At 40.4% G+C, this 21,858-nt stretch overlaps 24 non-coding genes across 24 annotated transcripts; all 24 read right to left on the reverse strand.

Moving 5' to 3' along the window:
- Positions 1 to 659: 659 nt before the first annotated feature.
- On the reverse strand, positions 660 to 731 carry TRNAE-CUC (transfer RNA glutamic acid (anticodon CUC)). Its single transcript has one exon. It is a non-coding gene; the product is annotated as a tRNA-Glu (tRNA).
- A 1,030-nt stretch (positions 732 to 1,761) lies between these two features.
- TRNAE-CUC (transfer RNA glutamic acid (anticodon CUC)) lies at positions 1,762 to 1,833 on the reverse strand. Its single transcript has one exon. It is a non-coding gene; the product is annotated as a tRNA-Glu (tRNA).
- Positions 1,834 to 2,315: 482 nt separating this feature from the next.
- On the reverse strand, positions 2,316 to 2,387 carry TRNAE-CUC (transfer RNA glutamic acid (anticodon CUC)). The gene has a single exon. It is a non-coding gene; the product is annotated as a tRNA-Glu (tRNA).
- A 482-nt stretch (positions 2,388 to 2,869) lies between these two features.
- TRNAE-CUC (transfer RNA glutamic acid (anticodon CUC)) lies at positions 2,870 to 2,941 on the reverse strand. Its single transcript has one exon. It is a non-coding gene; the product is annotated as a tRNA-Glu (tRNA).
- Positions 2,942 to 3,422: 481 nt separating this feature from the next.
- Positions 3,423 to 3,494, reverse strand: TRNAE-CUC (transfer RNA glutamic acid (anticodon CUC)). Its single transcript has one exon. It is a non-coding gene; the product is annotated as a tRNA-Glu (tRNA).
- A 482-nt stretch (positions 3,495 to 3,976) lies between these two features.
- TRNAE-CUC (transfer RNA glutamic acid (anticodon CUC)) lies at positions 3,977 to 4,048 on the reverse strand. The gene has a single exon. It is a non-coding gene; the product is annotated as a tRNA-Glu (tRNA).
- A 4,320-nt stretch (positions 4,049 to 8,368) lies between these two features.
- Positions 8,369 to 8,440, reverse strand: TRNAE-CUC (transfer RNA glutamic acid (anticodon CUC)). The gene has a single exon. It is a non-coding gene; the product is annotated as a tRNA-Glu (tRNA).
- Positions 8,441 to 8,923: 483 nt separating this feature from the next.
- TRNAE-CUC (transfer RNA glutamic acid (anticodon CUC)) lies at positions 8,924 to 8,995 on the reverse strand. Its single transcript has one exon. It is a non-coding gene; the product is annotated as a tRNA-Glu (tRNA).
- Positions 8,996 to 9,478: 483 nt separating this feature from the next.
- Positions 9,479 to 9,550, reverse strand: TRNAE-CUC (transfer RNA glutamic acid (anticodon CUC)). Its single transcript has one exon. It is a non-coding gene; the product is annotated as a tRNA-Glu (tRNA).
- A 483-nt stretch (positions 9,551 to 10,033) lies between these two features.
- TRNAE-CUC (transfer RNA glutamic acid (anticodon CUC)) lies at positions 10,034 to 10,105 on the reverse strand. Its single transcript has one exon. It is a non-coding gene; the product is annotated as a tRNA-Glu (tRNA).
- Positions 10,106 to 10,587: 482 nt separating this feature from the next.
- Positions 10,588 to 10,659, reverse strand: TRNAE-CUC (transfer RNA glutamic acid (anticodon CUC)). Its single transcript has one exon. It is a non-coding gene; the product is annotated as a tRNA-Glu (tRNA).
- A 483-nt stretch (positions 10,660 to 11,142) lies between these two features.
- TRNAE-CUC (transfer RNA glutamic acid (anticodon CUC)) lies at positions 11,143 to 11,214 on the reverse strand. Its single transcript has one exon. It is a non-coding gene; the product is annotated as a tRNA-Glu (tRNA).
- Positions 11,215 to 11,697: 483 nt separating this feature from the next.
- On the reverse strand, positions 11,698 to 11,769 carry TRNAE-CUC (transfer RNA glutamic acid (anticodon CUC)). The gene has a single exon. It is a non-coding gene; the product is annotated as a tRNA-Glu (tRNA).
- Positions 11,770 to 12,251: 482 nt separating this feature from the next.
- TRNAE-CUC (transfer RNA glutamic acid (anticodon CUC)) lies at positions 12,252 to 12,323 on the reverse strand. Its single transcript has one exon. It is a non-coding gene; the product is annotated as a tRNA-Glu (tRNA).
- Positions 12,324 to 12,806: 483 nt separating this feature from the next.
- On the reverse strand, positions 12,807 to 12,878 carry TRNAE-CUC (transfer RNA glutamic acid (anticodon CUC)). The gene has a single exon. It is a non-coding gene; the product is annotated as a tRNA-Glu (tRNA).
- A 483-nt stretch (positions 12,879 to 13,361) lies between these two features.
- TRNAE-CUC (transfer RNA glutamic acid (anticodon CUC)) lies at positions 13,362 to 13,433 on the reverse strand. Its single transcript has one exon. It is a non-coding gene; the product is annotated as a tRNA-Glu (tRNA).
- Positions 13,434 to 13,916: 483 nt separating this feature from the next.
- On the reverse strand, positions 13,917 to 13,988 carry TRNAE-CUC (transfer RNA glutamic acid (anticodon CUC)). Its single transcript has one exon. It is a non-coding gene; the product is annotated as a tRNA-Glu (tRNA).
- A 483-nt stretch (positions 13,989 to 14,471) lies between these two features.
- Positions 14,472 to 14,543, reverse strand: TRNAE-CUC (transfer RNA glutamic acid (anticodon CUC)). Its single transcript has one exon. It is a non-coding gene; the product is annotated as a tRNA-Glu (tRNA).
- A 482-nt stretch (positions 14,544 to 15,025) lies between these two features.
- On the reverse strand, positions 15,026 to 15,097 carry TRNAE-CUC (transfer RNA glutamic acid (anticodon CUC)). The gene has a single exon. It is a non-coding gene; the product is annotated as a tRNA-Glu (tRNA).
- Positions 15,098 to 15,580: 483 nt separating this feature from the next.
- TRNAE-CUC (transfer RNA glutamic acid (anticodon CUC)) lies at positions 15,581 to 15,652 on the reverse strand. Its single transcript has one exon. It is a non-coding gene; the product is annotated as a tRNA-Glu (tRNA).
- A 483-nt stretch (positions 15,653 to 16,135) lies between these two features.
- Positions 16,136 to 16,207, reverse strand: TRNAE-CUC (transfer RNA glutamic acid (anticodon CUC)). Its single transcript has one exon. It is a non-coding gene; the product is annotated as a tRNA-Glu (tRNA).
- Positions 16,208 to 17,239: 1,032 nt separating this feature from the next.
- Positions 17,240 to 17,311, reverse strand: TRNAE-CUC (transfer RNA glutamic acid (anticodon CUC)). Its single transcript has one exon. It is a non-coding gene; the product is annotated as a tRNA-Glu (tRNA).
- Positions 17,312 to 17,794: 483 nt separating this feature from the next.
- Positions 17,795 to 17,866, reverse strand: TRNAE-CUC (transfer RNA glutamic acid (anticodon CUC)). Its single transcript has one exon. It is a non-coding gene; the product is annotated as a tRNA-Glu (tRNA).
- A 1,039-nt stretch (positions 17,867 to 18,905) lies between these two features.
- On the reverse strand, positions 18,906 to 18,977 carry TRNAE-CUC (transfer RNA glutamic acid (anticodon CUC)). Its single transcript has one exon. It is a non-coding gene; the product is annotated as a tRNA-Glu (tRNA).
- Between the last annotated feature and the right edge of the window lie 2,881 nt (positions 18,978 to 21,858).

The following is a 21,858-nucleotide window of genomic DNA, read 5'->3' on the forward strand; positions in this document are numbered from 1 at the left end:
AAAAGGCACATTCAGATTTTTGGCCACAAAAGCACTTTCATCCAAAAACATTAAACTGACCCACTCGACCATCAAATGCAGGTTCAAGTCTAAATGGAGGCTCATTCCCATACCGGGAGTCAACCCCAGGCCACCTGGGTGAGAACCAGGAATCCTAACCGCTAGACCATATGGGAGCAGATAAGGTTTCGAGTATGTAATATAAAAAAAAAATATAATAAAGTAAAAAGTAATTACTTGCTTTAATTTATCCATGTTGCGATGGGGTGAAAATGTCTGGTCTCACTAGTGCAGTAGGTAGTGTGTCAGTCTTAGTTTGAACTTCAAATGGGGTACATTTCTTTCCTATTTTCATGGCTTTTTTCTTCCACCAGACTTGAAGGCCACAGCTCTTTTACATTGAATGCCAAAACATTATCAATCAAAAATGAAGGAAAGCCAAATTGACGGAGAGGACAATGGTGCTTCTGACTTCCTTGACAACTTGGAGTGATAAGGGAGAGATGGTAATTATTCAAAACCTAAAGCCAAAATAGTATCTTGTGAAAAATGAAGAAAAGGTACATTCAGATTTTTAGCTACAAAAGCACTTTCATCCAGAAACATTAAACTGACCCACTCAACCATCTAATGCAGGTTCAAGTCTAAATGGAGGCTCATTCCCATACCGGGAGTCGAACCCGGGCCACCTGGGTGAGAACCAGGAATCCTAACCGCTAGACCATATGGGAGCAGATAAGATTTCATGTATGTAATATAAAAAAAAAAATTAATAAAGTAAAAAGTCATTACTTGCTTTAATTTATCCATGTTGCGATGGGGTGAAAATGTCTGGTCTCGCTAGTGCAGTAGGTAGTGTGTCAGTCAAAGTTTGAACTTCAAATGGGGTACTTTTCTTTCCTATTTTCATGGCTTTTTTCCTCCAACAGACTTGAAGGCCACAGCTCTTTTACATTGAATGCCAAAACATTATCAATCAAAAATGAAGGAAAGCCAAATTGAAGGACAGGACAATGGTGCTTCTGACTTCCTTGACAACTTGGAGTGATAAGGGAGAGATCGGAATTATTCAAAACCTAAAGCCAAAATAGTATCTTGTGCAAAATGAAGAAAAGGCACATTCAGATCTTTGGCCACAAAAGCACTTTCATCCAAAAACATTAAACTGACCCATCGAACGCAGGTTCAAGTCTAAATGGAGGCTCATTCCCATACCGGGAGTAGACCCCAGGCCACCTGGGTGAGAACCAGGAATCCTAACCGCTAGACCATATGGGAGCAGATAAGGTTTCATGTATGTAATATAAAAAAAAAAATAATAAAGTAAAAAGTAATTACTTGCTTTAATTTATCCATGTTGCGATGGGGTGAAAATGTCTGGTCTCACTTGTGCAGTAGGTAGTGTGTCAGTCTTAGTTTGAACTTCAAATGGGGTACATTTCTTTCCTATTTTCATGGCTTTTTTCTTCCACCAGACTTGAAGGCCACAGCTCTTTTACATTGAATGCCAAAACATTATCAATCAAAAATGAAGGAAAGCCAAATTGACAGAGAGGACAATGGTGCTTCTGACTTCCTTGACAACTTGGAGTGATAAGGGAGAGATGGGAATTATTCAAAACCTAAAGCCAAAATAGTATCTTGTGCAAAATGAAGAAAAGGCACATTCAGATTTTTGGCCACAAATAGCACTTTCATCCAGAAAAATTAAACTGACCCACTCAACCATCTAATGCAGGTTCAAGTCTAAATGGAGGCTCATTCCCATACCGGGAGTCGAACCCAGGCCACCTGGGTGAGAACCAGGAATCCTAACCGCTAGACCATATGGGAGCAGATAAGGTTTTGTGTATGTAATATAAAAAAAAAAATTAATAAAGTAAAAAGTCATTACTTGCTTTAATTTATCCATGTTGCGATGGGGTGAAAATGTCTGGTCTCACTAGTGCAGTAGGTAGTGTGTCAGTCTTAGTTTGAACTTCAAATGGGGTACATTTCTTTCCTATTTTCATGGCTTTTTTCTTCCACCAGACTTGAAGGCCACAGCTCTTTTACATTGATTGACAAAACATTATCAATCAAAAATGAAGGAAAGCCAAATTGACGGACAGGACAATGGTGCTTCTGACTTCCTTGACAACTTGGAGTGATAAGGGAGAGATGGTAATTATTCAAAACCTAAAGCCAAAATAGTATCTAGTGCAAAATGAAGAAAAGGCACATTCAGATTTTTAGCTACAAAAGCACTTTCATCCAGAAACATTAAACTGACCCACTCAACCATCAATGCAGGTTCAAGTCTAAATGGAGGCTCAGTCCCATACCGGGAGTCGAACCCAGGCCACCTGGGTGAGAACCAGGAATCCTAACCGCTAGACCATATGGGAGCAGATAAGGTTTCGTGTATGTAATATAAAAAAAAAATTAATAAAGTAAAAAGTCATTACTTGCTTTAATTTATCCATGTTGCGATGGGGTGAAAATGTCTGGTCTCGCTAGTGCAGTAGGTAGTGTGTCAGTCTTAGTTTGAACTTCAAATGGGGTACTTTTCTTTCCTATTTTCATGGCTTTTTTCTTCCACCAGACTTGAAGGCCACAGCTCTTTTACATTGAATGCCAAAACATTATCAATCAAAAATGAAGGAAAGCCAAATTGACGGACAGGACAATGGTGCTTCTGACTTCCTTGACAACTTGGAGTGATAAGGGAGAGATGGTAATTATTCAAAACCTAAAGCCAAAATAGTATCTTGTGCAAAATGAAGAAAAGGCACATTCAGATCTTTGGCCACAAAAGCACTTTCATCCAAAAACATTAAACTGACCCACTCGACCATCAAATGCAGGTTCAAGTCTAAATGGAGGCTCATTCCCATACCGGGAGTCGACCCCAGGCCACATGGGTGAGAACCAGGAATCCTAACCGCTAGACCATATGGGAGCAGATAAGGTTTTGTGTATGTAATATAAAAAAAAAAATAATAAAGTAAAAAGTAATTTCTTGCTTTAATTTATCCATGTTGCGATGGGGTGAAAATGTCTGGTCTCACTAGTGCAGTAGGTAGTGTGTCAGTCTTAGTTTGAACTTCAAATGGGGTACATTTCTTTCCTATTTTCATGGCTTTTTTCTTCCACCAGACTTGAAGGCCACAGCTCTTTTACATTGATTGCCAAAACATTATCAATCAAAAATGAAGGAAAGCCAAATTGACGGACAGGACAATGGTGCTTCTGACTTCCTTGACAACTTGGAGTGATAAGGGAGAGATGGTAATTATTCAAAACCTAAAGCCAAAATAGTATCTTGTGCAAAATGAAGAAAAGGCACATTCAGATTTTTAGCTACAAAAGCACTTTCATCCAGAAACATTAAACTGACCCACTCAACCATCAATGCAGGTTCAAGTCTAAATGGAGGCTCAGTCCCATACCGGGAGTCGAACCCAGGCCACCTGGGTGAGAACCAGGAATCCTAACCGCTAGACCATATGGGAGCAGATAAGGTTTCATGTATGTAATATAAAAAAAAAATTTATAAAGTAAAAAGTCATTACTTGCTTTAATTTATCCATGTTGCGATGGGGTGAAAATGTCTGGTCTCGCTAGTGCAGTAGGTAGTGTGTCAGTCTTAGTTTGAACTTCAAATGGGGTACTTTTCTTTCCTATTTTCATGGTTTTTTTCTTCCACCAGACTTGAAGGCCACAGCTCTTTTACATTGAATGCCAAAACATTATCAATCAAAAATGAAGGAAAGCCAAATTGACGGACAGGACAATGGTGCTTCTGACTTCCTTGACAACTTGGAGTGATAAGGGAGAGATGGGAATTATTCAAAACCTAAAGCCAAAATAGTATCTTGTGCAAAATGAAGAAAAGGCACATTCAGATTTTTGGCCACAAAAGCACTTTCATCCAGAAACATTAAACTGACCCACTCAACCATCGAATGCAGGTTCAAGTCTAAATGGAGGCTCATTCCCATCCCGGGAGTCGAACCCGGGCCACCTGGGTGAGAACCAGGAATCCTAACCGCTAGACCATATGGGAGCAGATAAGGCTTTGTGTATGTAATATAAAAAAAAAAAAAAATAAAGTAAAAAGTAATTACTTGCTTTAATTTATCCATGTTGCGATGGGGTGAAAATGTCTGGTCTCACTAGTGCAGTAGGTAGTGTGTCAGTCTTAGTTTGAACTTCAAATGGGGTACATTTCTTTCCTATTTTCATGGCTTTTCTCTTCCACCAGACTTGAAGGCCACAGCTCTTTTACATTGAATGCCAAAACATTATCAATCAAAAATGAAGGAAAGCCAAATTGACGGAGAGGACAATGGTGCTTCTGACTTCCTTGACAACTTGGAGTGATAAGGGAGAGATGGTAATTATTCAAAACCTAAAGCCAAAATAGTATCTTGTGCAAAATGAAGAAAAGTCACATTCAGATTTTTAGCTACCAAAGCACTTTCATCCAGAAACATTAAACTGACCCACTCAACCATCTAATGCAGGTTCAAGTCTAAATGGAGGCTCATTACCATACCAGGAGTCGAACACGGGCCACCTGGGTGAGAACCAGGAATCCTAACCGCTAGACCATATGGGAGCAGATAAGGTTTCGTGTATGTAATATAAAAAAAAAAATTATTAAAGTAAAAAGTCATTACTTGCTTTAATTTATCCATGTTGCGATGGGGTGAAAATGTCTGGTCTCACTAGTGCAGTAGGTAGTGTGTCAGTCTTAGTTTGAACTTCAAATGGGGTACTTTTCTTTCCTATTTTCATGGCTTTTTTCTTCCAACAGACTTGAAGGCCACAGCTCTTTTACATTGAATGCCAAAACATTATCAATCAAAAATGAAGGAAAGCCAAATTGACGGACAGGAAAATGGTGCTTCTGACTTCCTTGACAACTTGGAGTGATAAGGGAGAGATGGTAATTATTCAAAACCTAAAGCCAAAATAGTATCTTGTGCAAAATGAAGAAAAGGCACATTCAGATCTTTGGCCACAAAAGCACTTTCATCCAAAAACATTAAACTGACCCACTCGACCATCAAATGCAGGTTCAAGCCTAAATGGAGGCTCATTCCCATACCAGGAGTCAACCCCAGGCCACCTGGGTGAGAACCAGGAATCCTAACCGCTAGACCATATGGGAGCAGATAAGGTTTCGAGTATGTAATATAAAAAAAAAATATAATAAAGTAAAAAGTAATTACTTGCTTTAATTTATCCATGTTGCGATGGGGTGAAAATGTCTGGTCTCACTAGTGCAGTAGGTAGTGTGTCAGTCTTAGTTTGAACTTCAAACGGGTGTTTTTATGGTCGTGTGCATGAGGCCCCGTAATGACGGGTGGCTACATGTGTGCACCCGTCATTACGGCAGCGTTGCTAGGCAACGTCAGTAAGGGTATGTGCACACACACTAATTACGTCCGTAATTGACGGACGTATTTCGGCCGCAAGTACCGGACCGAACACAGTGCAGGGAGCCGGGCTCCTAGCATCATAGTTATGTACGATGCTAGGAGTCCCTGCCTCTCTGCAGGACAACTGTCCCGTACTGTAATCATGTTTTCAGTACGGGACAGTAGTTCCACAGAGAGGCAGGGACTCCTAGCATCGTACATAAATATGATGCTAGGAGCCCGGCTCCCTGCAGTGTGTTCGGTCCGGTACTTGCGGCCGAAATACGTCCGTCAATTACGGACGTAATTAGTGTGTGTGCACATACCCTTACTGACGTTGCCTAGCAACGCTGCCGTAATGACGGGTGCACACATGTAGCCACCCGTCATTACGGGGCCTCATGCACACGACCATAAAAACACCCGTTATTACGGGTCGTAATTACGACCCGAAATAGCGGGCCCATAGACTTCTGTTAGCCACGGGTACCTTCCCGTTTTCTCACGGGAAGGTGCCCGTGCCGTTAAAAAGATAGAACATGTTCTATTTTTTTATTTTACGGGCCGTGCTCGTAATTACGACTCGTAACTACGAGCACGGCCGGCCGGCCACGGGCAGCCGGCCGCTTTTGCGAACCGTGCTGTCATTATAATTATAGCAGCACGTCCCGTAAAATAGAAAAATAGAACATGTTCTATTTTTTTAACGGCACGGGCACCTTCCCGTGAGAAAACGGAAAGGTACCCGTGGGTAACAGAAGTCTATGAGCCCGTTATTGCGGGTCGTAATTACGACCCGCAATAACGGGTGTTTTTACGGTCGTGTGCATAATGGGAGCACGGCTCGGAAAAACGAACGGCTGCCCGTGCTCATCTCCTGAAATACTCTGTGCTGCCTTAAACTCTGTGGACAGGTCAGGATCCTGTTTCTTTTAAATGCTGCTAGGGAACCCGCTCGATCCACTATATAAGGCTACGCTACAGTGCAGCATTTAAAAGAAACAGGATCCTGACCTGTCCACAGAGTTTAAGGCAGCACAGAGTATTTCAGGAGATGAGCGTGCAGATTCAGTCCTGCTGTGAACTCTGCTCTTACCATTACGTAGCTCTCAGTCTGTTACCTCTCCTCCACTCCTGTCCTCAAGAACACCTTCACATGATTGGCAAGTCACCACGTAATGGTAAGAGCAGAGTTCACAGCAGCACAGAGTATTTCAGGAGATGAGCGTGCGGATCTTGTGCGTGGTGGTGACTTGCCAATCATGTGAACGTGTTATAGAGGACAGGAGTGGAGGAGATGTAACAGACTGAGCTACGTAATGGTAAGAACAGAGTTCACAGCAGCACAGAGTATTTCAGGAGAGGAGCGTGCAGATTCAGTGCTGCTGTGAACTCTGCTCTTACCATTACGTAGCTCAGTCTGTTACCTCTCCTCCACTCCTGTCCTCAATAACACCTTCACATGATTGGCAAGTCACCACCCCGCACAAGATCCGCACGCTCATCTCCTGAAATACTCTGTGCTGCTGTGAACTCTGCTCTTACCATTACGTGGTGACTTGCCAATCATGTGAAGGTGTTCTTGAGGACAGGAGTGGAGGAGAGGTAACAGACTGAGAGCTACGTAATGGTAAGAGCAGAGTTCACAGCAGCACTGAATCTGCACGCTCATCTCCTGAAATACTCTGTGCTGCCTTAAACTCTATGGACAGGTCAGGATCCTGTTTCTTTTAAATGCTGCACTGTAGCGCAGCCTTATATAGTGGATCGAGCGGGTTCCCCAGCAGCATTTAAAAGAAACCGTGTTTGTGTATGTGTGTGTTTGTGTATATATGTGTGTTTGGGTATGTGACTTTGTCTTTTTTTGTTTTTATATGTGTGTTTGTGTATATGTGTGTGTGTGTGTGTGTGTGTGTATATATGGGTGTGTTTGTGTATGTTTGTGTATATATGGGTGTATTTGTGTATATGTTTGTGTGTAGATGTTTGTGTGTGTTTTTGTATGTGTGTGTGTTTGTGTATATGGGTGTGTGTTTGTGTGTATATATGGGTGTGTTTGTGTATATGTGTTCATGTATGTGTGTGTATAACTGTGTGTGTGTGTTTGGATATGTGTGTTTTTGTTTGTATATGTGTGAGTTTGTGTATATGTGTGTGTGTTTGTCTGTTTATGTGTGTGTGTGTGTGTGTGTGTGTGTGTATATCTTGTTGTGTTTGTGTATATATGTGTGTCTGTGTATGGTTGTTTGTGTGTGCGTGTATATATGTGTGTAGGTGAGTAGAAGTATTGGTATTGTTCACATTGATAACTGTTTTTTTATGTTGTTGCAGATTTTGATGTACTGATTGGACTACATCTTCGATTCGTTGGACTACTGCGTAGATCTACGTTTTTTCAAATTTTAATAAAATGGTTAACGAGGGTTTTGTTGGGGATTTCTTATTTCAATAAAAAAGAATTGTCTTTGTGTTTTTTTTTAAACTTTATTAGTGCCTAGATAATGGCAGTTGGCTGATTGACAGCGTCCATTATTAAGGCGGTACTTAGTGTTAGCCGGTGCAGAGGCTAGCACTAACCACTCATTATTACCCCGGTACCCACCACCACCAGGGGTGCCGGGAAGAGCTTGGTACGATCCAGTACCCGACCATCTGTTGTGATGGTCGGGTACTGGGGCGGCCGTAGGCTGGTATTATGAGGCTGGGAAGGGCCAAAATCAGTGGACCTTCCCACCCTTGTAATGCTAGGCTGCTGCTGCTGTGTTGTATCGGGCTGGTTATAAAAATGGAGTGATAAGGCAGAGATGGTAATTATTCAAAACCTAAAGCCAAAATAGTATCTTGTGCAAAATGAAGAAAAGGCACATTCAGATTTTTAGCTACAAAAGCACTTTCATCCAGAAACATTAAACTGACCCACTCAACCATCGAATGCAGGTTCAAGTCTAAATGGAGGCTCATTCCCATACCGGGAGTCGAACCCAGACCACCTGGGTGAGAACCAGGAATCCTAACCGCTAGACCATATGGGAGCAGATAAGGTTTGGCGTATGTAATATAAAATAAAAAAATAATAAAGTAAAATGTAATTACTTGCTTTAATTTATCCATGCTGCGATGGGGTGAAAATGTCTGGTCTCACTAGTGCAGTAGGTAGTGTGTCAGTCTTAGTTTGAGCTTCAAATGGGGTACTTTTCTTTCCTATTTTCATGGCTTTTCTCTTCCACCAGACTTGAAGGCCACAGCTCTTTTACATTGAATGCCAAAACATTATCAATCAAAAATGAAGGAAAGCCAAATTGACGGACAGGACAATGGTGCTTCTGACTTCCTTGACAACTTCGAGTGATAAGGGAGAGATGGTAATTATTCAAAACCTAAAGCCAAAATAGTATCTTGTGCAAAATGAAGAAAAGGCACATTCAGATTTTTAGCTACAAAAGCACTTTCATCCAGAAACATTAAACTGACCCACTCAACCATCGAATGCAGGTTCAAGTCTAAATGGAGGCTCATTCCTATACCAGGAGTCGAACCCGGGCCACCTGGGTGAGAACCAGGAATCCTAACCGCTAGACCATATGGGAGCAGATAAGGTTTAGTGTATGTAATATAAAAAAAAAAATTAATAAAGTAAAAAGTCATTACTTGCTTTAATTTATCCATGTTGCGATGGGGTGAAAATGTCTGGTCTCACTAGTGCAGTAGGTAGTGTGTCAGTCTTAGTTTGAACTTCAAATGGGGTACATTTCTTTCCTATTTTCATGGCTTTTTTCTTCCACCAGACTTGAAGGCCACAGCTCTTTTACATTGAATGCCAAAACATTATCAATCAAAAATGAAGGAAAGCCAAATTGACGGACAGGACAATGGTGCTTCTGACTTCCTTGACAACTTGGAGTGATAAGGGAAAGATGGGAATTATTCAAAACCTAAAGCCAAAATAGTATCTTGTGCAAAATGAAGAAAAGGCACATTCAGATTTTTGGCCACAAAAGCACTTTCATCCAGAAACATTAAACTGACCCACTCGACCATCGAATGCAGGTTCAAGTCTAAATGGAGGCTCATTCCCATACCGGGAGTCAAACCCGGGCCACCTGGGTGAGAACCAGGAATCCTAACCGCTAGACCATATGGGAGCAGACAAGGTTTTGTGTATGTAATATAAAAAAAAAAAATAATAAAGTAAAATGTAATTACTTGCTTTAATTTATCCATGCTGCGATGGGGTGAAAATGTCTGGTCTCACTAGTGCAGTAGGTAGTGTGTCAGTCTTAGTTTGAACTTCAAATGGGGTACATTTCTTTCCTATTTTCATGGCTTTTCTCTTCCACCAGACTTGAAGGCCACAGCTCTTTTACATTGAATGCCAAAACATTATCAATCAAAAATGAAGGAAAGCCAAATTGACGGAGAGGACAATGGTGCTTCTGACTTCCTTGACAACTTGGAGTGATAAGGGAGAGATGGTAATTATTCAAAACCAAAAGGCAAAATAGTATCTTGTGCAAAATGAAGAAAAGGCACATTCAGATTTTTAGCCACAAAAGCACTTTCATCCAGAAACATTAAACTGACCCACTCGACCATCGAATGCAAGTTCAAGTCTAAATGGAGGCTCATTCCCATACCGGGAGTCGAACCCGGGCCACCTGGGTGAGAACCAGGAATCCTAACCGCTAGACCATATGGGAGCAGATAAGGTTTTGTGTATGTAATATAAAAAAATAAATAATAAAGTAAAAAGTCATTACTTGCTTTAATTTATCCATGTTGCGATGGGGTGAAAATGTCTGGTCTCACTAGTGCAGTAGGTAGTGTGTCAGTCTTAGTTTGAGCTTCAAATGGGGTACATTTCTTTCCTATTTTCATGGCTTTTTTCTTCCACCAGACTTGAAGGCCACAGCTCTTTTACATTGAATGCCAAAACATTATCAATCAAAAATGAAGGAAAGCCAAATTGACGGACAGGACAATGGTGCTTCTGACTTCCTTGACAACTTGGAGTGATAAGGGAGAGATGGTAATTATTCAAAACCTAAAGCCAAAATAGTATCTTGTGCAAAATGAAGAAAAGGCACATTCAGATTTTTAGCTACAAAAGCACTTTCATCCAGAAACATTAAACTGACCCACTCAACCATCGAATGCAGGTTCAAGTCTAAATGGAGGTTCATTCCTATACCGGGAGTCGAACCCGGGCCTCCTGGGTGAGAACCAGGAATCCTAACCGCTAGACCATATGGGAGCAGATAAGGTTTAGTGTATGTAATATAAAAAAAAAAATTAATAAAGTAAAAAGTCATTACTTGCTTTAATTTATCCATGTTGCGATGGGGTGAAAATGTCTGGTCTCACTAGTGCAGTAGGTAGTGTGTCAGTCTTAGTTTGAACTTCAAATGGGGTACATTTCTTTCCTATTTTCATGGCTTTTTTCTTCCACCAGACTTGAAGGCCACAGCTCTTTTACATTGAATGCCAAAACATTATCAATCAAAAATGAAGGAAAGCCAAATTGACGGACAGGACAATGGTGCTTCTGACTTCCTTGACAACTTGGAGTGATAAGGGAAAGATGGGAATTATTCAAAACCTAAAGCCAAAATAGTATCTTGTGCAAAATGAAGAAAAGGCACATTCAGATTTTTGGCCACAAAAGCACTTTCATCCAGAAACATTAAACTGACTCACTCGACCATCGAATGCAGGTTCAAGTCTAAATGGAGGCTCATTCCCATACCGGGAGTCGAACCCGGGCCACCTGGGTGAGAACCAGGAATCCTAACCGCTAGACCATATGGGAGCAGACAAGGTTTTGTGTATGTAATATAAAAAAAAAAAATAATAAAGTAAAATGTAATTACTTGCTTTAATTTATCCATGCTGCGATGGGGTGAAAATGTCTGGTCTCACTAGTGCAGTAGGTAGTGTGTCAGTCTTAGTTTGAACTTCAAATGGGGTACATTTCTTTCCTATTTTCATGGCTTTTCTCTTCCACCAGACTTGAAGGCCACAGCTCTTTTACATTGAATGCCAAAACATTATCAATCAAAAATGAAGGAAAGCCAAATTGACGGAGAGGACAATGGTGCTTCTGACTTCCTTGACAACTTGGAGTGATAAGGGAGAGATGGTAATTATTCAAAACCTAAAGCCAAAATAGTATCTTGTGCAAAATGAAGAAAAGGCACATTCAGATTTTTAGCTACAAAAGCACTTTCATCCAGAAACATTAAACTGACCCACTCAACCATCGAATGCAGGTTCAAGTCTAAATGGAGGCTCATTCCCATACCGGGAGTCGAACCCGGGCCACCTGGGTGAGAACCAGGAATCCTAACCGCTAGACCATATGGGAGCAGATAAGGTTTTGTGTATGTAATATAAAAAAATAAATAATAAAGTAAAAAGTAATTACTTGCTTTAATTTATCCATTTTGCGATGGGGTGAAAATGTCTGGTCTCACTAGTGCAGTAGGTAGTGTGTCAGTCTTAGTTTGAGCTTCAAATGGGGTACATTTCTTTCCTATTTTCATGGCTTTTTTCTTCCAACAGACTTGAAGGCCATAGCTCTTTTACATTGAATGCCAAAACATTATCAATCAAAAATGAAGGAAAGCCAAATTGACGGAGAGGACAATGGTGCTTCTGACTTCCTTGACAACTTGGAGTGATAAGGGAGAGATGGTAATTATTCAAAACCAAAAGGCAAAATAGTATCTTGTGCAAAATGAAGAAAAGGCACATTCAGATTTTTAGCCACAAAAGCACTTTCATCCAGAAACATTAAACTGACCCACTCAACCATCGAATGCAGGTTCAAGTCTAAATGGAGGTTCATTCCTATACCGGGAGTCGAACCCGGGCCACCTGGGTGAGAACCAGGAATCCTAACCGCTAGACCATATGGGAGCAGATAAGGTTTAGTGTATGTAATATAAAAAAAAAAATTAATAAAGTAAAAAGTCATTACTTGCTTTAATTTATCCATGTTGCGATGGGGTGAAAATGTCTGGTCTCACTAGTGCAGTAGGTAGTGTGTCAGTCTTAGTTTGAACTTCAAATGGGGTACATTTCTTTCCTATTTTCATGGCTTTTTTCTTCCACCAGACTTGAAGGCCACAGCTCTTTTACATTGAATGCCAAAACATTATCAATCAAAAATGAAGGAAAGCCAAATTGACGGACAGGACAATGGTGCTTCTGACTTCCTTGACAACTTGGAGTGATAAGGGAAAGATGGCAATTATTCAAAACCTAAAGCCAAAATAGTATCTTGTGCAAAATGAAGAAAAGGCACATTCAGATTTTTGGCCACAAAAGCACTTTCATCCAGAAACATTAAACTGACTCACTCGACCATCGAATGCAGGTTCAAGTCTAAATGGAGGCTCATTCCCATACCGGGAGTCGAACCCGGGCCACCTGGGTGAGAACCAGGAATCCTAACCGCTAGACCATATGGGAGCAGACAAGGTTTAGTGTATGTAATATAAAAAAAAAAATTAATAAAGTAAAAAGTCATTACTTGCTTTAATTTATCCATGTTGCGATGGGGTGAAAATGTCTGGTCTCACTAGTGCAGTAGGTAGTGTGTCAGTCTTAGTTTGAACTTCAAATGGGGTACATTTCTTTCCTATTTTCATGGCTTTTTTCTTCCACCAGACTTGAAGGCCACAGCTCTTTTACATTGAATGCCAAAACATTATCAATCAAAAATGAAGGAAAGCCAAATTGACGGACAGGACAATGGTGCTTCTGACTTCCTTGACAACTTGGAGTGATAAGGGAAAGATGGGAATTATTCAAAACCTAAAGCCAAAATAGTATCTTGTGCAAAATGAAGAAAAGGCACATTCAGATTTTTGGCCACAAAAGCACTTTCATCCAGAAACATTAAACTGACTCACTCGACCATCGAATGCAGGTTCAAGTCTAAATGGAGGCTCATTCCCATACCGGGAGTCGAACCCGGGCCACCTGGGTGAGAACCAGGAATCCTAACCGCTAGACCATATGGGAGCAGACAAGGTTTTGTGTATGTAATATAAAAAAAAAAAATAATAAAGTAAAATGTAATTACTTGCTTTAATTTATCCATGCTGCGATGGGGTGAAAATGTCTGGTCTCACTAGTGCAGTAGGTAGTGTGTCAGTCTTAGTTTGAACTTCAAATGGGGTACATTTCTTTCCTATTTTCATGGCTTTTCTCTTCCACCAGACTTGAAGGCCACAGCTCTTTTACATTGAATGCCAAAACATTATCAATCAAAAATGAAGGAAAGCCAAATTGACGGAGAGGACAATGGTGCTTCTGACTTCCTTGACAACTTGGAGTGATAAGGGAGAGATGGTAATTATTCAAAACCTAAAGCCAAAATAGTATCTTGTGCAAAATGAAGAAAAGGCACATTCAGATTTTTAGCTACAAAAGCACTTTCATCCAGAAACATTAAACTGACCCACTCAACCAACGAATGCAGGTTCAAGTCTAAATGGAGGCTCATTCCCATACCGGGAGTCGAACCCGGGCCACCTGGGTGAGAACCAGGAATCCTAACCGCTAGACCATATGGGAGCAGACAAGGTTTTGTGTATGTAATATAAAAAAAAAAAATAATAAAGTAAAATGTAATTACTTGCTTTAATTTATCCATGCTGCGATGGGGTGAAAATGTCTGGTCTCACTAGTGCAGTAGGTAGTGTGTCAGTCTTAGTTTGAACTTCAAATGGGGTACATTTCTTTCCTATTTTCATGGCTTTTCTCTTCCACCAGACTTGAAGGCCACAGCTCTTTTACATTGAATGCCAAAACATTATCAATCAAAAATGAAGGAAAGCCAAATTGACGGAGAGGACAATGGTGCTTCTGACTTCCTTGACAACTTGGAGTGATAAGGGAGAGATGGTAATTATTCAAAACCTAAAGCCAAAATAGTATCTTGTGCAAAATGAAGAAAAGGCACATTCAGATTTTTAGCTACAAAAGCACTTTCATCCAGAAACATTAAACTGACCCACTCAACCATCGAATGCAGGTTCAAGTCTAAATGGAGGCTCATTCCCATACCGGGAGTCGAACCCGGGCCACCTGGGTGAGAACCAGGAATCCTAACCGCTAGACCATATAGGAGCAGATAAGGTTTTGTGTATGTAATATAAAAAAATAAATAATAAAGTAAAAAGTAATTACTTGCTTTAATTTATCCATTTTGCGATGGGGTGAAAATGTCTGGTCTCACTAGTGCAGTAGGTAGTGTGTCAGTCTTAGTTTGAGCTTCAAATGGGGTACATTTCTTTCCTATTTTCATGGCTTTTTTCTTCCACCAGACTTGAAGGCCACAGCTCTTTTACATTGAATGCCAAAACATTATCAATCAAAAATGAAGGAAAGCCAAATTGACGGACAGGACAATGGTGCTTCTGACTTCCTTGACAACTTGGAGTGATAAGGGAGAGATGGTAATTATTCAAAACCTAAAGCCAAAATGGTATCTTGTGCAAAATGAAGAAAAGGCACATTCAGATTTTTAGCTACAAAAGCACTTTCATCCAGAAACATTAAACTGACCCACTCAACCATCGAATGCAGGTTCAAGTCTAAATGGAGGTTCATTCCTATACCGGGAGTCGAACCCGGGCCACCTGGGTGAGAACCAGGAATCCTAACCGCTAGACCATATGGGAGCAGATAAGGTTTAGTGTATGTAATATAAAAAAAAAAATTAATAAAGTAAAAAGTCATTACTTGCTTTAATTTATCCATGTTGCGATGGGGTGAAAATGTCTGGTCTCACTAGTGCAGTAGGTAGTGTGTCAGTCTTAGTTTGAACTTCAAATGGGGTACATTTCTTTCCTATTTTCATGGCTTTTTTCTTCCACCAGACTTGAAGGCCACAGCTCTTTTACATTGAATGCCAAAACATTATCAATCAAAAATGAAGGAAAGCCAAATTGACGGACAGGACAATGGTGCTTCTGACTTCCTTGACAACTTGGAGTGATAAGGGAAAGATGGGAATTATTCAAAACCTAAAGCCAAAATAGTATCTTGTGCAAAATGAAGAAAAGGCACATTCAGATTTTTGGCCACAAAAGCACTTTCATCCAGAAACATTAAACTGACTCACTCGACCATCGAAGGCAGGTTCAAGTCTAAATGGAGGCTCATTCCCATACCGGGAGTCGAACCCGGGCCACCTGGGTGAGAACCAGGAATCCTAACCGCTAGACCATATGGGAGCAGACAAGGTTTTGTGTATGTAATATAAAAAAAAAAAATAATAAAGTAAAATGTAATTACTTGCTTTAATTTATCCATGCTGCGATGGGGTGAAAATGTCTGGTCTCACTAGTGCAGTAGGTAGTGTGTCAGTCTTAGTTTGAACTTCAAATGGGGTACATTTCTTTCCTATTTTCATGGCTTTTCTCTTCCACCAGACTTGAAGGCCACAGCTCTTTTACATTGAATGCCAAAACATTATCAATCAAAAATGAAGGAAAGCCAAATAGACGGACAGGACAATGGTGCTTCTGACTTCCTTGACAACTTGGAGTGATAAGGGAAAGATGGGAATTATTCAAAACCTAAAGCCAAAATAGTATCTTGTGCAAAATGAAGAAAAGGCACATTCAGATTTTTGGCCACAAAAGCACTTTCATCCAGAAACATTAAACTGACCCACTCGACCATCGAATGCAGGTTCAAGTCTAAATGGAGACTCATTCCCATACCAGGAGTCAAACCCGGGCCACCTGGGTGAGAACCAGGAATCCTAACCGCTAGACCATATGGGAGCAGACAAGGTTTTGTGTATGTAATATAAAAAAAAAAAAATAATAAAGTAAAAAGTCATTACTTGCTTTAATTTATCCATGTTGCGATGGGGTGAAAATGTCTGGTCTCACTAGTGCAGTAGGTAGTGTGTCAGTCTTAGTTTGAACTTCAAATGGGGTACTTTTCTTTCCTATTTTCATGACTTTTTTCTTCCAACAGACTTGAAGGCCACAGCTCTTTTACATTGAATGCCAAAACATTATCAATCAAAAATGAAGGAAAGCCAAATTGACGGACAGGACAATGGTGCTTCTGACTTCCTTGACAACTTGGAGTGATAAGGGAGAGATGGGAATTATTCAAAACCTAAAGCCAAAATGTGCAAATTGAAGAAAAGGCACATTCAGATTTTTGGCCACAAAAGCACTTTCATCCAGAAACATTAAACTGACCCACTCGACCATCAAATGCAGGTTCAAGTCTAAATGGAGGCTCATTCCAATACCGGGAGTCGAACAAGGGCCACCTGGGTGAGAACCAGGAATCCTAACCGCTAGACCATATGGGAGCAGATAAGGTTTTGTGTATGTAATATAAAAATAAAAAAAAAATAAAGTAAAAAGTAATTACTTGCTTTAATTTATCCATGTTGCGATGGGGTGAAAATGTCTGGTCTCACTAGTGCAGTAGGTAGTGTGTCAGTCTTAGTTTGAACTTCAAATGGGGTACATTTCTTTTCTATTTTCATGGCTTTTTTCTTCCACCAGACTTGAAGGCCACAGCTCTTTTACATTGAATGCCAAAACATTATCAATCAAAAATGAAGGAAAGCCAAATTGACGGACAGGACAATGGTGCTTCTGACTTCCTTGACAACTTGGAGTGATAAGGGAGAGATGGGAATTATTCAAAACCTAAAGCCAAAATAGTATATTGTGCAAAATGAAGAAAAGGCACATTCAGATTTTTGGCCACAAAAGCACTTTCATCCAGAATCATTAAACTGACCCACTCGACCATCGAATGCAGGTTCAAGTCTAAATGGAGGCTCATTCCCATACCGGGAGTCGAACCCGGGCCACCTGGGTGAGAACCAGGAATCCTAACCGCTAGACCATATGGGAGCAGATAAGGTTTTGTGTATGTAATATAAAAAAAATAAATAATAAAGTAAAAAGTAATTACTTGCTTTAATTTATCCATGTTGCGATGGGGTGAAAATGTCTGGTCTCACTAGTGCAGTAGGTAGTGTGTCAGTCTTAGTTTGAGCTTCAAATGGGGTACATTTCTTTCCTATTTTCATGGCTTTTTTCTTCCACCAGACTTGAAGGCCACAGCTCTTTTACATTGAATGCCAAAACATTATCAATCAAAAATGAAGGAAAGCCAAATTGACGGAGAGGACAATGGTGCTTCTGACTTCCTTGACAACTTGGAGTGATAAGGGAGAGATGGGAATTATTCAAAACCTAAAGCCAAAATAGTATCTTGTGCAAAATGAAGAAAAGGCACATTCAGATTTTTAGCCACAAAAGCACTTTCATCCAGAAACATTAAACTGACCCACTCGACCATCGAATGCAGGTTCAAGTCTAAATGGAGGCTCATTCCCATACCGGGAGTCGAACCCGGGCCACCTGGGTGAGAACCAGGAATCCTAACCGCTAGACCATATGGGAGCAGATAAGGTTTTGTGTATGTAATATAAAAATAAAAAAAATAAAGTAAAAAGTAATTACTTGCTTTAATTTATCCATGTTGCGATGGGGTGAAAATGTCTGGTCTCGCTAGTGCAGTAGGTAGGTTGTCAGTCTTAGTTTGAACTTCAAATGGGGTACTTTTCTTTCCTATTTTCATGGCTTTTTTCTTCCACCAGACTTGAAGGCCACAGCTCTTTTACATTGAATGCCAAAACATTATCAATCAAAAATGAAGGAAAGCCAAATTGACGGAGAGGACAATGGTGCTTCTGACTTCCTTGACAACTTGGAGTGATAAGGGAGAGATGGGAATTATTCAAAACCTAAAGCCAAAATAGTATCTTGTGCAAAATGAAGAAAATGCACATTCAGATTTTTGGCCACAAAAGCACTTTCATCCAGAAACATTAAACTGACCCACTCGACCATAAAATGCAGGTTCAAGTCTAAATGTAGGCTCATTCCCATACCGGGACTCAATGCCGGGCCACCTGGGTGAGAACCAGGAATCCTGACCGCTAGACCATATGGGAGCAGATAAGGTTTAGAGTAAGTAATATAAAAATAAATAAAAGAACAAAATAAAAAGTCATTACTTGCTTTAATTTATCCATGTTGCGATGGGGTGAAAATGTCTGGTCTTGCTAGTGCAGTAGGTAGTGTGTCAGTCTTAGTTTGAACTTCAAATGGGGTACTTTTCTTTCCTATTTTCATGGCTTTTTTCTTCCACCAGACTTGAAGGCCACAGCTCTTTTACATTGAATGCCAAAACATTATCAATCAAAAATGAAGGAAAGCCAAATTGACGGACAGGACAATGGTGCTTCTGACTTCCTTGACAACTTGGAGTGATAAGGGAGAGATGGGAATTATTCAAAACCTAAAGCCAAAATAGTATCTTGTGCAAAATGAAGAAAAGGCACATTCAGATTTTTGGCCACAAAAGCACTTTCATCCAGAAACATTAAACTGACCCACTCAACCATCAAATGCAGGTTCAAGTCTAAATGGAGGCTCATTCCCATACCGGGAGTCGAACCCGGGCCACCTGGGTGAGAACCAGGAATCCTAACCGCTAGACCATATGGGAGCAGATAAGGTTTTGTGTATGTAATATAAAAAAAAAAAAAATAATAAAGTAAAAAGTAATTACTTGCTTTAATTTATCCATTTTGCGATGGGGTGAAAATGTCTGGTCTCACTAGTGCAGTAGGTAGTGTGTCAGTCTTAGTTTGAACTTCAAATGGGGTACATATCTTTCCTATTTTCATGGCTTTTTTCTTCCACCAGAAGAATGCTTCCAATGATTTCTTTGTGTCTAATATATGGGTGTCCAGTTCTTTTAATTTTACTTCTTCTTGTTCAGTTATTAATTTCATCAAATTGATAGAGCATGTTGAAAGGATCTGATTCCATTCATTTTGGAACTCATCTGTGTAAATGAAACTGGGTGTTTTTCTAAGCCGTAGGCCCCTAGGGATCATTTTCTTAGCAATGTAGTTTTTTAAGGTGGTCAAGTCCCACCAAATTTTAGCTTGTTGGGCTAAGTGTTTTTCTAACATATGGAATAGCTCCTCCATATCCTGGTTATTTTCTGTAGGGTTATCATGATAACCAAATACTTTCTCAGCTAATTCAATGCGAGTATGCTGGGTATCTTGAGTCATATTCTCAATATAAATTGTTTGATGTTCTAAGTGATTCTCCGAGGTAGAAATGCAAAGTGAGTTGCGTTAAAATCAAATACAATGTTAATGAAGCCAACTTGTTTTTAGATATGATATATATAGTATATTTGATAGTGTATAGTTTCTTGATTGGTTGTGGCCCTTTTTTTTCCAAAATAATCAGGTATAGCCTCACTTGGTACACACACTTGAGTATAAATAGTCATACATAGTTAGATATATGGTAGGACTCACTGGTATTGCTTGTAGTGCAATTGCACGTTGGGAGCTCGTGAGGAAAACACTCTGCCAAAATTTTGCAACAACTAGAACATAGGGAGAGAACCTCCAGCTCACCTGACACACTCCAGTGTGTCGTAGATAGCGCCCGGATCCTCGTGTCGGCACACGGATAGCAACGAGAGAAAAGGAAGGGAGGTAGGATCCAGCGCTGAGTAGCGTTAAAATGGAAAAATATTTTCCAAGTTTAATTGGTTTAGATTAAAAGGAAAGTCCAGTTGTATTGGGTCCTGGGTGTGTAAGAAGTGGAGGGGTGGTATTCTCTAGGCCTACGCGTTTCGGACGACTGCCGCGTCCTTAAACTTGGCTGTGGTAGGTTTCAAAATGAGCGCGCTGTCAGATTTATACTTCGTTGGTGGGACAGCTGATTTTTGGTGGTGATTGCGTGTCATGGTCATGACTACCTTTGGAACGCAAGCACCGGAAACGAGTGTCAGGTAACCGTGACTTGGTATTGTTTAGTGTGCTTTTGTATATAGGATTTATTCAAAATTCTGCTTTGTATTTCATTAATAAAACTTCTATGCAATGTAAAAATCGTATCAAATTGCGTGTTTGTAAAATTATTGGATTTTTTGCGTTCCAGGACTCGTTTTGAAGTATGAAGTGGGAGACAGTAGCCAGCTTGATCATACTTCCGTGCCGATTTTGTTGGACGAAGACGAATCGTAGGCGTTCTTTGCTGCTGGTCAGTACTTATATAAAAAATGAGTCTTATATCAATAGTGATAATGAGATGTTGCGTATTGACACTGGTTTAAAAAAAATGTACATTGTTAAAACAACAAGGGCTGAGTGATGTGAGGGTTACTATGTACATAGCAATTAACAAAAACTCACAATTATATTTATCAAATGAGTTGCAAAATGACTAGAAAATATAGTCAAGACATTGACAAGGTTAGAAATAATGATTTTTATTTGAAATAATAATTTTCTCCTTCAAACTTTGCTTTCGTCAAAGAATGCTCCATTTGCAGCAATTACAGCATTGCAGACCTTTGGCATTCTAGCTGTTAATTTGCTGAAGTAATCGGGAGAAATTTCACCCCATGCTTCCAGAAGCCCCTCCCACAAGTTGGATTGGCTTGATGGGCACTTCTTGCATACCATACGGTCAAGCTGCTCCCACAACAGCTCTATGGGGTTGAGATCTGGCGACTGCGCTGGCCACTCCATTACAGATAGAATACCAGCTGCCTGCTTCTTCCTTAAATAGTTCTTGCATAATTTGGAGGTGTGCTTTGGGTCATTGTCCTGTTGTAGGATGAAATTGGCTCCAATCAAGCGCTGTCCAAAGGTATGGCATGGCGTTGCAAAATGGAGTGATAGCCTTCCTTATTCAAAATCCCTTTTACCTTGTACAAATCTCCCAATTTACCAGCACCAAAGCAACCCCAGACCATCACATTACCTCCACCATGCTTGACAGATGGCGTCAGGCACTCTTCCAGCATCTTTTCAGTTGTTCTGCGTCTCACAAATGTTCTTCTGTGTGATTCAAACACCTCAAACTTCGATTCTTCTGTCCATAACACTTTTTCCAAACTTCCTCTGTCCAATGTCTGTGTGCTTTTGCCCATATTAATCTTTTCCTTTTATTAGCCAGTCTCAGATATGGCATTTTCTTTGCCACTCTGCCCTGAAGGCCAGCATCCCGGAGTCGCCTCTTCACTGTAGACGTTGACACTGGCGTTTTGCGGGTACTATTTAATGAAGCTGCCAGTTGAGGACCTGTGAGGCGTTTATTTCTCAAACTAGAGACTCTAATGTACTTGACTTGTTACTCAGTTGTGCAGCGGGGCCTTCCACTTCTCTTTCTACTCTAGTTAGAGCCTGTTTGTGCTGTCCTCTGAAGGGAGTAGTACACACCGTTGTAGGAAATCTTCTGTTTCATGGCAATTTGGCAGGTTTCTGTTTGCCTTTCCGCTGAAGGGTTAACCCGATGGAAACCTCCGACAGAACCCCTCAACGGAAGGGCAACTGTGATGTGAACAGGCCCTT

Source organism: Rhinoderma darwinii, chromosome 3 (genome assembly GCF_050947455.1).
Source record: "Rhinoderma darwinii isolate aRhiDar2 chromosome 3, aRhiDar2.hap1, whole genome shotgun sequence".
In the NCBI taxonomy this organism is placed as follows: Eukaryota; Metazoa; Chordata; class Amphibia; order Anura; family Rhinodermatidae; genus Rhinoderma; species Rhinoderma darwinii.